General features: G+C 36.6%; 1 pseudogene; it reads left to right on the top strand.

Annotated features, from left to right (window-relative positions):
- The first annotated feature begins 9459 nt into the window (after positions 1 to 9459).
- Positions 9460 to 10608, top strand: LOC118987311 (V-type proton ATPase subunit D-like; annotated as a pseudogene).
- The last annotated feature ends 543 nt before the right edge of the window (positions 10609 to 11151 follow it).

Here is an 11151-nt window from a genome sequence, read left to right as displayed (position 1 = left end):
TTGTTTTGTTGTCTTAATTTCTCAACCTCTGGTTTAATGCTTGTCGTCTGTCAGTTTATGAGCATCAGTGATTATATTTAGACTCTTCTGCTCTTCGAATGATATAAGAACATTTAACTTCCTGTATCTGTGGAGTGGAAATCATAACACTCCTCAGAAAACAGAGAGAAAAGGCAGGGAAGAACACAGCATGAAGGACAGGAGGGAGTCAAATCAGGGCAGAACTCAACTTTCCACTGAGTCACCGGCGTTGTTGACAGACTGCCAGGGCTACTGATTTGCCCTCAGTTAGGATAATCAAAGTTCCAGCTTTTCCTGGCTCACTTGCTCCCCAAGGTATCCTTGCAATAAAGTTCTATTAACTGAAAAAAAAAAAAAAACTAAGCATGTCTGAGTTCCTTACAGGCAGAGAGAAATGAACACAGACAACTTGAAAACACTTATTCTGAGTGACATTCATTCTATGAGTAAGGTGATGCGATAAATCTAAATGTGACCATTTTTCTAGCATCTACCAGTTAGATTAACATTTTCATGACAAAAATGAATACAGTTTAACTTATTTCCATCTAGTGATCAGTTGCTCACATGCAATTGAGGTAAAAATGCAATGAAAGAATTTACTTAGTTCTTTACTAATTACATCTACCAAGAAACTCACCGAAAGGAATAAAAGTCAAGCCATATACATACATTGAAAGTACTATATCCCAGTAAAAATATCTGAACACAGCATAATTGGGGTTACATGGGATATGATTTGGAAATTAATTGCTTTCTAAAAGTTTCATCAGGTTTATTGCACCATGAATTTGATACTCTCTTTTATAGTACATTATAGAGCATGAGTTTGAAAATTACAGCCTTTGGGCTAAATCTGGGCCCTGCCTGATTTCATATGATGGGTGAGATTAAAAAAATAATTTTTTACATTTTTATAGAATCACCTTTTGAAGGATGATATAGGGACCAATATAATAATCTCAGTTTTGCTTTCTAGCACACAAAGCCTAAAATGTTTGGGGTTTTTTTTGTTTTTGTTTTTTTAAGATTTTATTTATTTATTTATTTATCTTTAGAGGGGAAGGAGAGAGGGAGAGAAACATCAATGTATGGTTGCCTTTCATGTGTCCCCTGCTGGGAGTTGGCCTGCAGGGAACTGGCCTGCAACCCAGGCACGTGCCCTGACTGGGAATCGAACCGCGATCCTCTGGTTCGCAGGCCTGTGCTCAATCCACTGAGCTACGCCAGCCAGGGCTAAAATGTTAGTTAATCAACTCTTTACAGAAAAAGTTTGTTCTGGTATTGAGTATACTGCACCCATGAATAAACTGTCATATTTTGAACCAGGCTCTTCATAGTTCAAAAAGGAATCAGGAATCACTAAATCGCCAGCTTCCTTCTCTCCTCAGGCCAGTTTTTCAAGCTCTCTTCGCCTCACTCTCTGGTCATCACTCAGAGAGAAAAAATAAAGTCAGATGAAAACCAACAATATTTTGTAAAATATTATGCATATATTACTTTATTCAATAAAATGTATTAGATATCTCCTCTTCACTTGAAAAAATAAATTAATAAATGTGCTGTAGGAGGTCAATGTCTAGGTTATTGGCTTGACCAGCTGTGCAGAGAGCTGTGCACTGAATAGGAAGAATAAAACATATTGAAGAAGCTGTACAGTGGGATTCCAAGGTAAATTAAGATTTGGAGATGCTTATGAGGCATGAGTGGAGATACATGGAAGCAGCTGAAAATATGGTGTAGCGGAGAATGGCCTGAAGGATAACAGTTCAAATCCATAAGCATGTATTTGGGAGTTGGAATATATTTGAAATTAACCAAAGAGAAACACACAGATAGATAATGCAAGAGGAATACACAGGGATTATTAACAGTTATAAAATGGCTACAGAACTACCAAATCAGAGATAATTTTGGGAAAGGTGGTATAGCTTTGCTCTAATTTGAAGGAGGAAGTCATAGTTATCAATATCAAATAGATTTAGAGATGTCAAATAATAAAACATTTTTTAAAAGTGATTATTCATTAAGAGAAAACTTGTGATCTTAGTGGAAGAAGAAAAGGGGGAGTATTTAGGGAGGAAAATCAGTTATACTATGTCAAGAAAAATTCTACAGGGCAAAGTCAAACAGGTAAGACTATTCAAGGCTATTGTAATACAGCAGAAAGACTAGGCTCAGTCTGAGACCAACCCCACCGAAACAAAAAGCTGAAGAGTTTTGAGAGATGGAGTGGTGGATATCTTAGGCCACCTGAGTGTGCTAATTGGCTTTAACCAAAGAAAAAGTAAAACTTTCTCCTGTCTTCATGAAGGAAGGTAGTTTCTCAACTTGGAGCAGGTGCCTACCAAGGTTAGGTCCCTACCCGTTCACAGACACTGGCAGAGATGGGCACTACCTCTCCTGATGCTGGTATTTCAAAGGGAAGACATGGGGTCTTAGAGAAAGACATTCCAGGGTATAAAACTGGCAAGTAGGACTTTTAAAAGATTTACATCTCAAAAAGGAGATAAAGAATAAATCATTGCAATTTTTTATGAAGTAGATACTCTAAGAAAAGGGAAGTTAGGGGCCTAGAGTCAGGATGAAGTCTATCTAACGTTGAGTCAAGATGAGAGGATTGCGTTTTACTATTGCTCAATCACACTCCTCCCCATCTTCCTGCCATTATTCCCCCTTGCCCTACCCACCCACTGCCCCCACATTCAGTCCTCTCCCCTCCCGTTGTCTTTGCCCATGGGTCCTTTATACGTGTTCCTTGACGACCCTCCCCCTTCCTTCCCCCGTTACTCCCCTCTCCTTTCTCCCTTCCGGTCACCATCAGTTTGTGCTGAAAGGCTTTCTAACTTGGCTAATCTGAGGAGTGAACTGAGGTGAAAAAATAGAGAGAAAAATAATAATTACTTCTTAAAAAAACTCAGGTGTGAAGAGATGAAGGCAAACTGAGAACTAGGCAGAATTGCAGGATAAGAGAATGGATGTAAAGTTTTACAACAGAAGAAAAGCATTTTATAATTTAAAGAAGAATGACAAGGATATGATCATAGAGATAACCATGGGAAAAAAGTCTTCCAGTAAGAGTACGTTCTTAAAGGTGAACAGCAAGTTTCTCTTCCATGGAGACTTTAGGATAGAAGAGTCAACAAAATTTTTGTAGCGCAATTTCACTGAAAGAGAATATATACAAGTTAATTAAAATTAATATTCCTCCAGAATAGAGGTCTAGTATTAGTGGGAGCCTACTTTTCACAACTTCATAACTAATTGTTTTGAATTAACATGTTAATATCGTTATCTTATTTACAATTCATATTTTACTACCTATTTTAGGCATTTGAGATAAAGGCCCATAACGGATGACCTTGGAAATTACATGAACTCTCTCATAGCACAGTAGTGACCCTGCTATCTTTGGAGAAGTGACAAGCTGTTAATAATCAATAGCTGTTTAGAGTGAAAGTAGGATTCTAAACTGAAGGTTAAACTCAATCTTCTCTCCAGTCTGCAAGGAAAAATGACATTATAATGTTGTGTTTTTATGTGGATGAGTGAATGCTGAAAAATTTCACATGACAAAATAAAAATATACCTAAATATAAATGAGCTCTGGTTGGTAAATCCCAAATCATACACAAAATCCTACATATATCACCTAGAGCAGCAGTTTCTATATTTTGTGTAGCATGATATGCTTAGTGAGGCTGATAAAACCTTTGGACACAAATTTTCTGTAATGTAGATAGGCTTCACTGCCTTTGTTCTCAATTGGCAATGTTAGCCTGGGATAAAACACAAAGCTAAAACAGAGAGAGCACACTCTGGTATTTGAGGAAGAATATAAAGAATATAAAAATGGCATATTCTCATATGTTAAAATAGAGTTTCAGATAAAAGTTACATTTGCTAGCTTTCCATACCTCCATATTACACAGTAATTCTATGGATTTATGTCAGTAGTATTTTGATGGAAAAGAAACTACTAAATCTAGGTTCTAATCTAAGATCTAGAACAAAACTTTTTAAATGTCTTCTCACATGGGTCAGATTGTCTACATTGACACAAAACTAACCCAAATGAAAAATATGTGGTACTCCACATGTTTTTCAGTAAATCAAAAACTTACAAATAAAAATTTCTTACTAGTGTTAGGAGACATACATAACAAACAGTTTTCTTGGGAAAAAAAACCATTAGAGAATCATGAATGTCATAGCATTCAGTGAAAGATCCTTTAAAGAAATATGCAATTAATGTTTAAAATTTTATATCTAATATTAAAAGTTTTCATAATGCTGACTATTGCTTTGATCTTTGAACCAATATAATTAGGAAAGTTGTCATTTTATTTACCAAAACTTGTTTTACTCTAGATCCTTCAAGTAAGAAGAAACAAAAAGTACATGGCATAGTGCAGTATTAAAGTAAAATAAAATTGAAAAATGAAGACCAGGCTGGAAAATCCCATAAGTATACAAAACCATTTAAGCCACATGGGCAAAACTAAAGCTAGTTTATTTCATGAACATAAATGAAACAGGCTAGTTCTTGAAAATGCCTCTGATATAATCACAAAAAGGACTTAAGTCATCTTCCTAAAATGGTATAAGATAATCACTTTCAACTAATTCCTCATGCCTGGGAGTCCCCTTGGTAATAACCAAGCCTTGCGAAGGTTAAACAACTTATTCTTTTCATGTTCTAAGCCATCCTGCAACATCAGAACTCCGAGCTTCATGCTGGTTTTGAGTTCGAAGTATCCCTGCTGTCAAACAGTTTGTTTCTCACTCAATAAAACATTCATATTGAGTGAAGCTTTCTGAATTGCCTTTTAACAGTATAAAGGTAACAAAATTTTGAGATTAATTTCACTTTTTAAAAGTTTTCAAGTTGATTAACAAGCATCTTAGATATTAGTAAGATGTCTAGAACATAAGATTCTTATTCTCTAAGGAAGTGACCCAAAGGAATATGAACAGGGGAAGAATCACAGTGCTCAAAACAAGATGTACAACATGTTAGTACAGCCCATGTGAAAAGCAAATGCTAAGAGGAAATGCTAAGAAGTGGTTCCCTTTATGCAGAGACAAGGAGTTTCCAAATCTACCTACGATGAAGACCCATAGTTTACTACAGAATAGATACTGCTTTCAACCCCAAACCCATTCTAACCTTGGTGAATGATGAAGTATTATAATGATTTAATATCTATGACATTAGACCACCATACATAAGTCTAGTGATTGATCCTCCCAAATAAAATTTGTATCTCTGGAGGCGAAAAGAGCTACAGGAACAGCATGTGGCAATAAGCACAAATATGATCTCCAGGCTAATTATTTTGAACTTAAATAACAATGTTTATGATCTGTCTATTAGTTGTCAAGTTATTAATTTACTATGAAAACATATTTGCAATGGAATATATCCAGTCAATTTAATAGCAATGGAACTCAATTAGTTGTTTCTCTAAGGTACACCTTATCATCAATATCACAGTCAACTTTTGTGGGCATCTATTTAATGTAATAATGCTGCCTGCTAGTCTTACTAAAGGATAAGTGGACAAGCAGCAATGCCAACAAAACAAATCAATTGTTACTAATACCTGTTGATGGAGAAATGTCCACAGCAGTACAATTTTTGTTGCACTGTTGACAACTTTTTGTTCTTTGTTTTGTTTTTTTTAATTTTTATTTTTATTCAATTCTTGTTCAAGTACAGTTTTCTGTCTTATATTCCCAGCCCTGCCCCACCCCAGTGCTCCCCACCTCCCTCCCATTTCCGCCCCCCACCCTTAGTTATTGTCCATGTGTCCTTTCTACTTGTTCATGTGAGTCCATCCCCTTTTCCCCTATGATTCTCTCCCCTCTCCCCTCTGGACCCTGTCAGCCTGTTCTGTATTTAGAATGAAAGTATACAGATGCTATATGCCCAACTAGCTTTAATGCAGTAAAATTAAAGACACCAACCATACACAGGAAAGCACAAACAACAGAAAAAGATAGGTAATTGGGGACATGTGTGGATATATAGATCTATATCCATTTAGATACATGAATAAGTAGGTATACACATAAGGCCATCTTAGAAATCATAGTGCATTTTAAGTTTTAGGTGTTCTGAAAATCAGATCCAAGAATTGAGGCACTATGGTAGCCCATTAGGAAACAATAGCAAATAATTACCGAGTTGTATAGCTGGAATTTATTCATCCTTTTCTCTCCCCTGTCTTCTTCCTTTCCTTCTTTTTCTTTTTTCTCCTTTCTTTATCGTTTTTCCCAACACACATTGTGCACCTTCATTGTGCTATTCACTTTTCAGGATGATAGAATAGTTTTTTAAGTGCCTATTAAATTCTCTATATAGTAACTAATTTTCACTCAGTAAGGAGACAAAAACATCTAAAACAAAAACAATGCATGTAATCTAAGAAATATGTATGATTCCAGATAATGACAAGGACTATGAGTAAGATGAAGAAGCATAAGAGGGCAGAGGAAAGTCAGTGGTTGGAAGAGAAAGATTTTGATTGGATAGCAAAGGAAGACTTCTCCATAAGGGTAATGTTTTGGTAGAGAAATAAATGAGGAGAGGAACAAATCATGAGATAATGTGACAGGAGAACTTTCCAAGATGAGAAAATGCTAGCTAACTCACAGCCCTTTCTGAGGTGGGAAATGACCTTGTTGTGAACAACCAGATGGCCACTGTAGTTTACTTGGGGCAGTTAATAATAGTGTGGACAGATGGGCATAGAGACTGTAAGCCATGATATATTGGGATTTTATCCACTTAGTATGGCTACAATGCAGGAAATCATGTGACAGACAACTGGTTTTTGCTTATTTTACTCAAACCAGAAGTTCAGTGGTAGATTTCAAATAAAGAGAGACTTATCATTTTATAAATCACACTTGGATACAGGCTTTATTTATTTAAATTTTATTAAATTTATTGGGGTGACATTGGTTAATAAGATTATATAGATTTCATCTTTATATTTCTATGATATGTGATCTGTATATTACATTGCATGCCCACCACTCAGAGTCAAACATTCTTCCATCACCTTACATCTGACCACCTTTGACCTTGACTAGTCTCCTATCCTCCTTCCTTTTAGTAACTACCATACTGTTATATATCTGAGTTTTCATTTGTACTCCTTGATTCTTCATTTGTTGCTTTCTGTTTTATATCCCACATATGAGCTAAATTATACAGTTCTTAACTTTTTCTAACTCATTTTGCTTCACATGATGTTCTCAATGTCCTCGATACAGACTTTTAAAAAAGTATGGTATGCTTCTAAGTCCATTTGGCTATACATAAACACATAGTACTATTAACACATGCATGATGTCTTTCAGCTTATAAACTAATTTAATTACATTATCTCAGTTCACAATCACAGACTTATATAGTATATGGAGAAAATATTTTATTCCTCATTTGACATAAGAAACAGTGAAAGTTTAAGAGGTTAAAATGAGTTAACAGTCAAACGCTAAAACAAAAAAAGAGTCCTGACTTTTTGATCAAGACATACACAAGTATACCAGCCAGGAGAGATGAGTCATTGGTAGTTATATCCACAAAAATATTGACAATGGAATAAATATGGTATATATAAAATTAAGCAAAAAAACTCCTTTCAACTTTGTCTCAGTTCATACATGTATTTTCCACCCATTTGTCTTCAATTTTTCATCACTGTATTATAATTTTCAATATATAGATATTTTACCTACTTGGTTAAATGTATCATTAAATACTTTATTCTTATAGATGCTACTGAAGATGGGATTGTCTTCTTTTTCTGTTGTTTTCAGATTGTTCATTGCTAATGCATATAAATGCAACTGATTTCTGTATGTTCAATTTGTACTCTGCAACTTAGTTGAATTCATTTGTTAGCTCTAACGGGTTTTTTTTTTTTATGGAAGCTTATGGTTTTCTGCATATAAGACTATGTCATCTGCAAACAAAAAATGTTACTTCTTCCTTTCATTTTTGATGCTTTTTAGAATTTGTTCTTGCCTAAGGGCTCTCTGTCTAGGACTTCCAGTATTTTGGTGAATAGAAATGGTGAGAGTGGATACCCTTGCCTTGTTCCTTACTGTAGAAGAAAGCTTTCAGCTTTTATATTAAGCATGGTATTACTTGCTGGCTGTCATGTATGGCTTTTATTATATTGGGGTACATTTCTTCTATACCTAATTCGTTGAGAGGTTTTATGTTGAAAGAATGTTGAATATTTTCAATTTGCCATTCTGTTACTGTGGCGTATCACTATTAATCTGCATATGATGAAACATCCTTACATGTCTGGGATAATTCCCACGGGATCATAGTGTATTATCCTTTTAATGTGCTATTGAATTCTGTTTGCTAGGTTTTTTGGAAATACTTTTGCATCTATGTTCATTGGCGGTATCGACTTGTAATTTGTTTTATCATGTGGAATGAGGGCAATGTTAGACTCATAAAATAAGTGTGGAAGTGTTCTGCCCTATTCATTTTTCGGGAGGAAAGTTTGAGAAGGTTTGGCATTAATTTAGAGAAGAAATTAAGGCCAATCTTTCTCAGGGAAGCTAGGTCTGGTCTTAGACTCTTATTTGTTAACAGCCTTTTGATTACTGACTCAATCTCCTTACTCTTTATTGGTCTGTTCAGATCTTCTATTTCTTCATGATTCAATTTTGGAAGCTTGTATGTTTCTTATAATTCATAGTTTAGTCTAGATTATCCAATTTATTGGCATATAATCACTCATGGTAGTCTCTTATGATCCTTTGCATGCCCATGTTACCACCTATTAACATTTCATTTAGTTTTATTTACTTTTTTCTTCTTTTTTTCTTGGTTAGTTTTCAAAGAGGTTTGTCAATTATTTTTATCATTTTTAAAAAATTCAACTTTTGGGTTGAGTTCTTCCTATTGTTTTTTTTCTGCTGGCTTTCTAGCATCTATTTCATTTATTTCTGCTCAGATCTTTGTTGTTTCCTTTCTCCTACTAAATTTGAGCTTAGTTTATTCTTTTTCTAGTTTTGTAAAGTGTAAATTTATATTCTTTGTTTGAGATTCTTCTTTTTTATTAATGCAAGCATTTATTGCTATAAATTTCCTTCTTAGAACTGCTTTTGTATGACACCAAAGGTGGCAGTTTAGGAATATCTGACACTCATCCCCTACCAGAAACAGCCATTTGAGTAATTATCCATGCCAGAAAACAAAAAACAAACAAACAAACAGAAGAAAAAAACTTTCACAAGAATCAAGGATTTCCAGGAGAGGGGTTACAACACCTGGGTGAAAAACAGAATAGGATGTGTAGCCCAGTGGCCTCTTAGCAACGAGAGATGGGGTCAGGTGACACAACCAGCTGATTCTGGCAATGGAAGTCATTGGCCTAGACCATGGCAGCCCCCAATTGCCCTGCTGGTGACTTGAAGTGAACAGTGGTTGTCACAATGTCGGGCAAAGACTGAATTGAAATATTGCCCTCACGAACGGCACAGACAATCATGAAGGCTAGATTAAAAGGAACACAGACAGGTCAAAACCTCCTGAAGAAAAAGTCTGATGCCTTAACTCTTCGATTTCGACAGATCCTAAAGATCATAGAGACTAAAATGTTGATGGGGGAAGTGGTGAGAGAAGCTGTGTTTTCACTTGCAGAGGCCAAGTTCACAGCAGGGGACTTAGCACTACAGTCATCTAAAATGTATGTAAAGAAAGCCCAAGTGAAGATTGAGCAAAGAAAGAAAATGTAGCAGGTGTCACTTTGCCAGTGTTTGAACACTACCACGAAGGAACTGACAGTTATGAGCCCGAGGTGGGCAACAATTGGCTGAGTTAAAGAGGAATTATGCCAAAGCAGTGGAACTACTGGTGGAACTGGCCTCACTGCAGACTCCCTTTGTCACTTTGGATGAAGCTGTTAAGATAACCAACAGGCGTGTAAATGCCATTGAACACATCATCATCCCTCGGATCGAACGGACCCTCGCCTATATCATCACAGAGCTGCATGAGAGAGAGCGAGAAGAGTGCTATAGGTTGAANTGAAGATTGAGCAAAGAAAGAAAATGTAGCAGGTGTCACTTTGCCAGTGTTTGAACACTACCACGAAGGAACTGACAGTTATGAGCCCGAGGTGGGCAACAATTGGCTGAGTTAAAGAGGAATTATGCCAAAGCAGTGGAACTACTGGTGGAACTGGCCTCACTGCAGACTCCCTTTGTCACTTTGGATGAAGCTGTTAAGATAACCAACAGGCGGGTAAATGCCATTGAACACATCATCATCCCTCGGATCGAACGTACCCTCGCCTATATCATCACAGAGCTGCATGAGAGAGAGCGAGAAGAGTGAAAGAAAGTGCTATAGGTTAAAGAAATTACAGGAAAAGAAAAAGATTCTCAAGAAAAAACCTGAGAGGGACTTGAAACAACGGAGGGCAGCTGGAGAGGTGACCGAGCCTGCCAGTCTCCTGGCTGAAGAGAAGGACGAGGACCTTCTGTTTGAATAGTCCTCTTTCCTGCTCTGGTTCTTTCAGAAATGCTAACATGGCGCCATTATTAGTTCACAGTGTGTAGGTCTGGTTTGTGTAACTGGTTATTTTCCAGCCTAAGAATTTCACTGGTGGTAAAATTTCCCCGAACGTCCATTTATGGGAGTACCTTTGCAGAATCTTAATTTAGCAACCATTTATCATAGATGAGATTTCAATAACCTGTCCAGAAACTTGTACAAGTTTGTACTGCAGAAGAGCATCCTACTCCACCTGCATCTGTGTTACAAGTCATCGGCTTACCTAGCACATTAGAAGCTCCCCCTAGGTACCTGCAGTGGTCTCGGGCCAGTACTGCGGGAGCACCCGCCCCACCCACCCACTCACTCACTTGCGCTGTTGTCTGCGATGGCTGCAGCCCTCCTTGCATTACTATGGCACTCCTCTCCTCCAGCTTTCTGGAAGCCCTCACCTACTTGCTTTTCATGACAGGTCTCTGTTCTGCCTGTCATGGAGCAGTTCTGCCAATTTCAATGTGATTATGGTATAAACAATGATATCATTTAAAAAAATAGAACTAAGAAAAGATCCACTGAGAAATTTAGAAAAGAAA

This window comes from Sturnira hondurensis, unplaced genomic scaffold, assembly GCF_014824575.4.
Source record: "Sturnira hondurensis isolate 20B ecotype Veracruz unplaced genomic scaffold, ASM1482457v3 Scaffold0005252, whole genome shotgun sequence".
In the NCBI taxonomy this organism is placed as follows: Eukaryota; Metazoa; Chordata; class Mammalia; order Chiroptera; family Phyllostomidae; genus Sturnira; species Sturnira hondurensis.
Note: the sequence above shows the minus strand (reverse complement) of the source record. Positions and strands in the feature narration are given on the sequence as shown.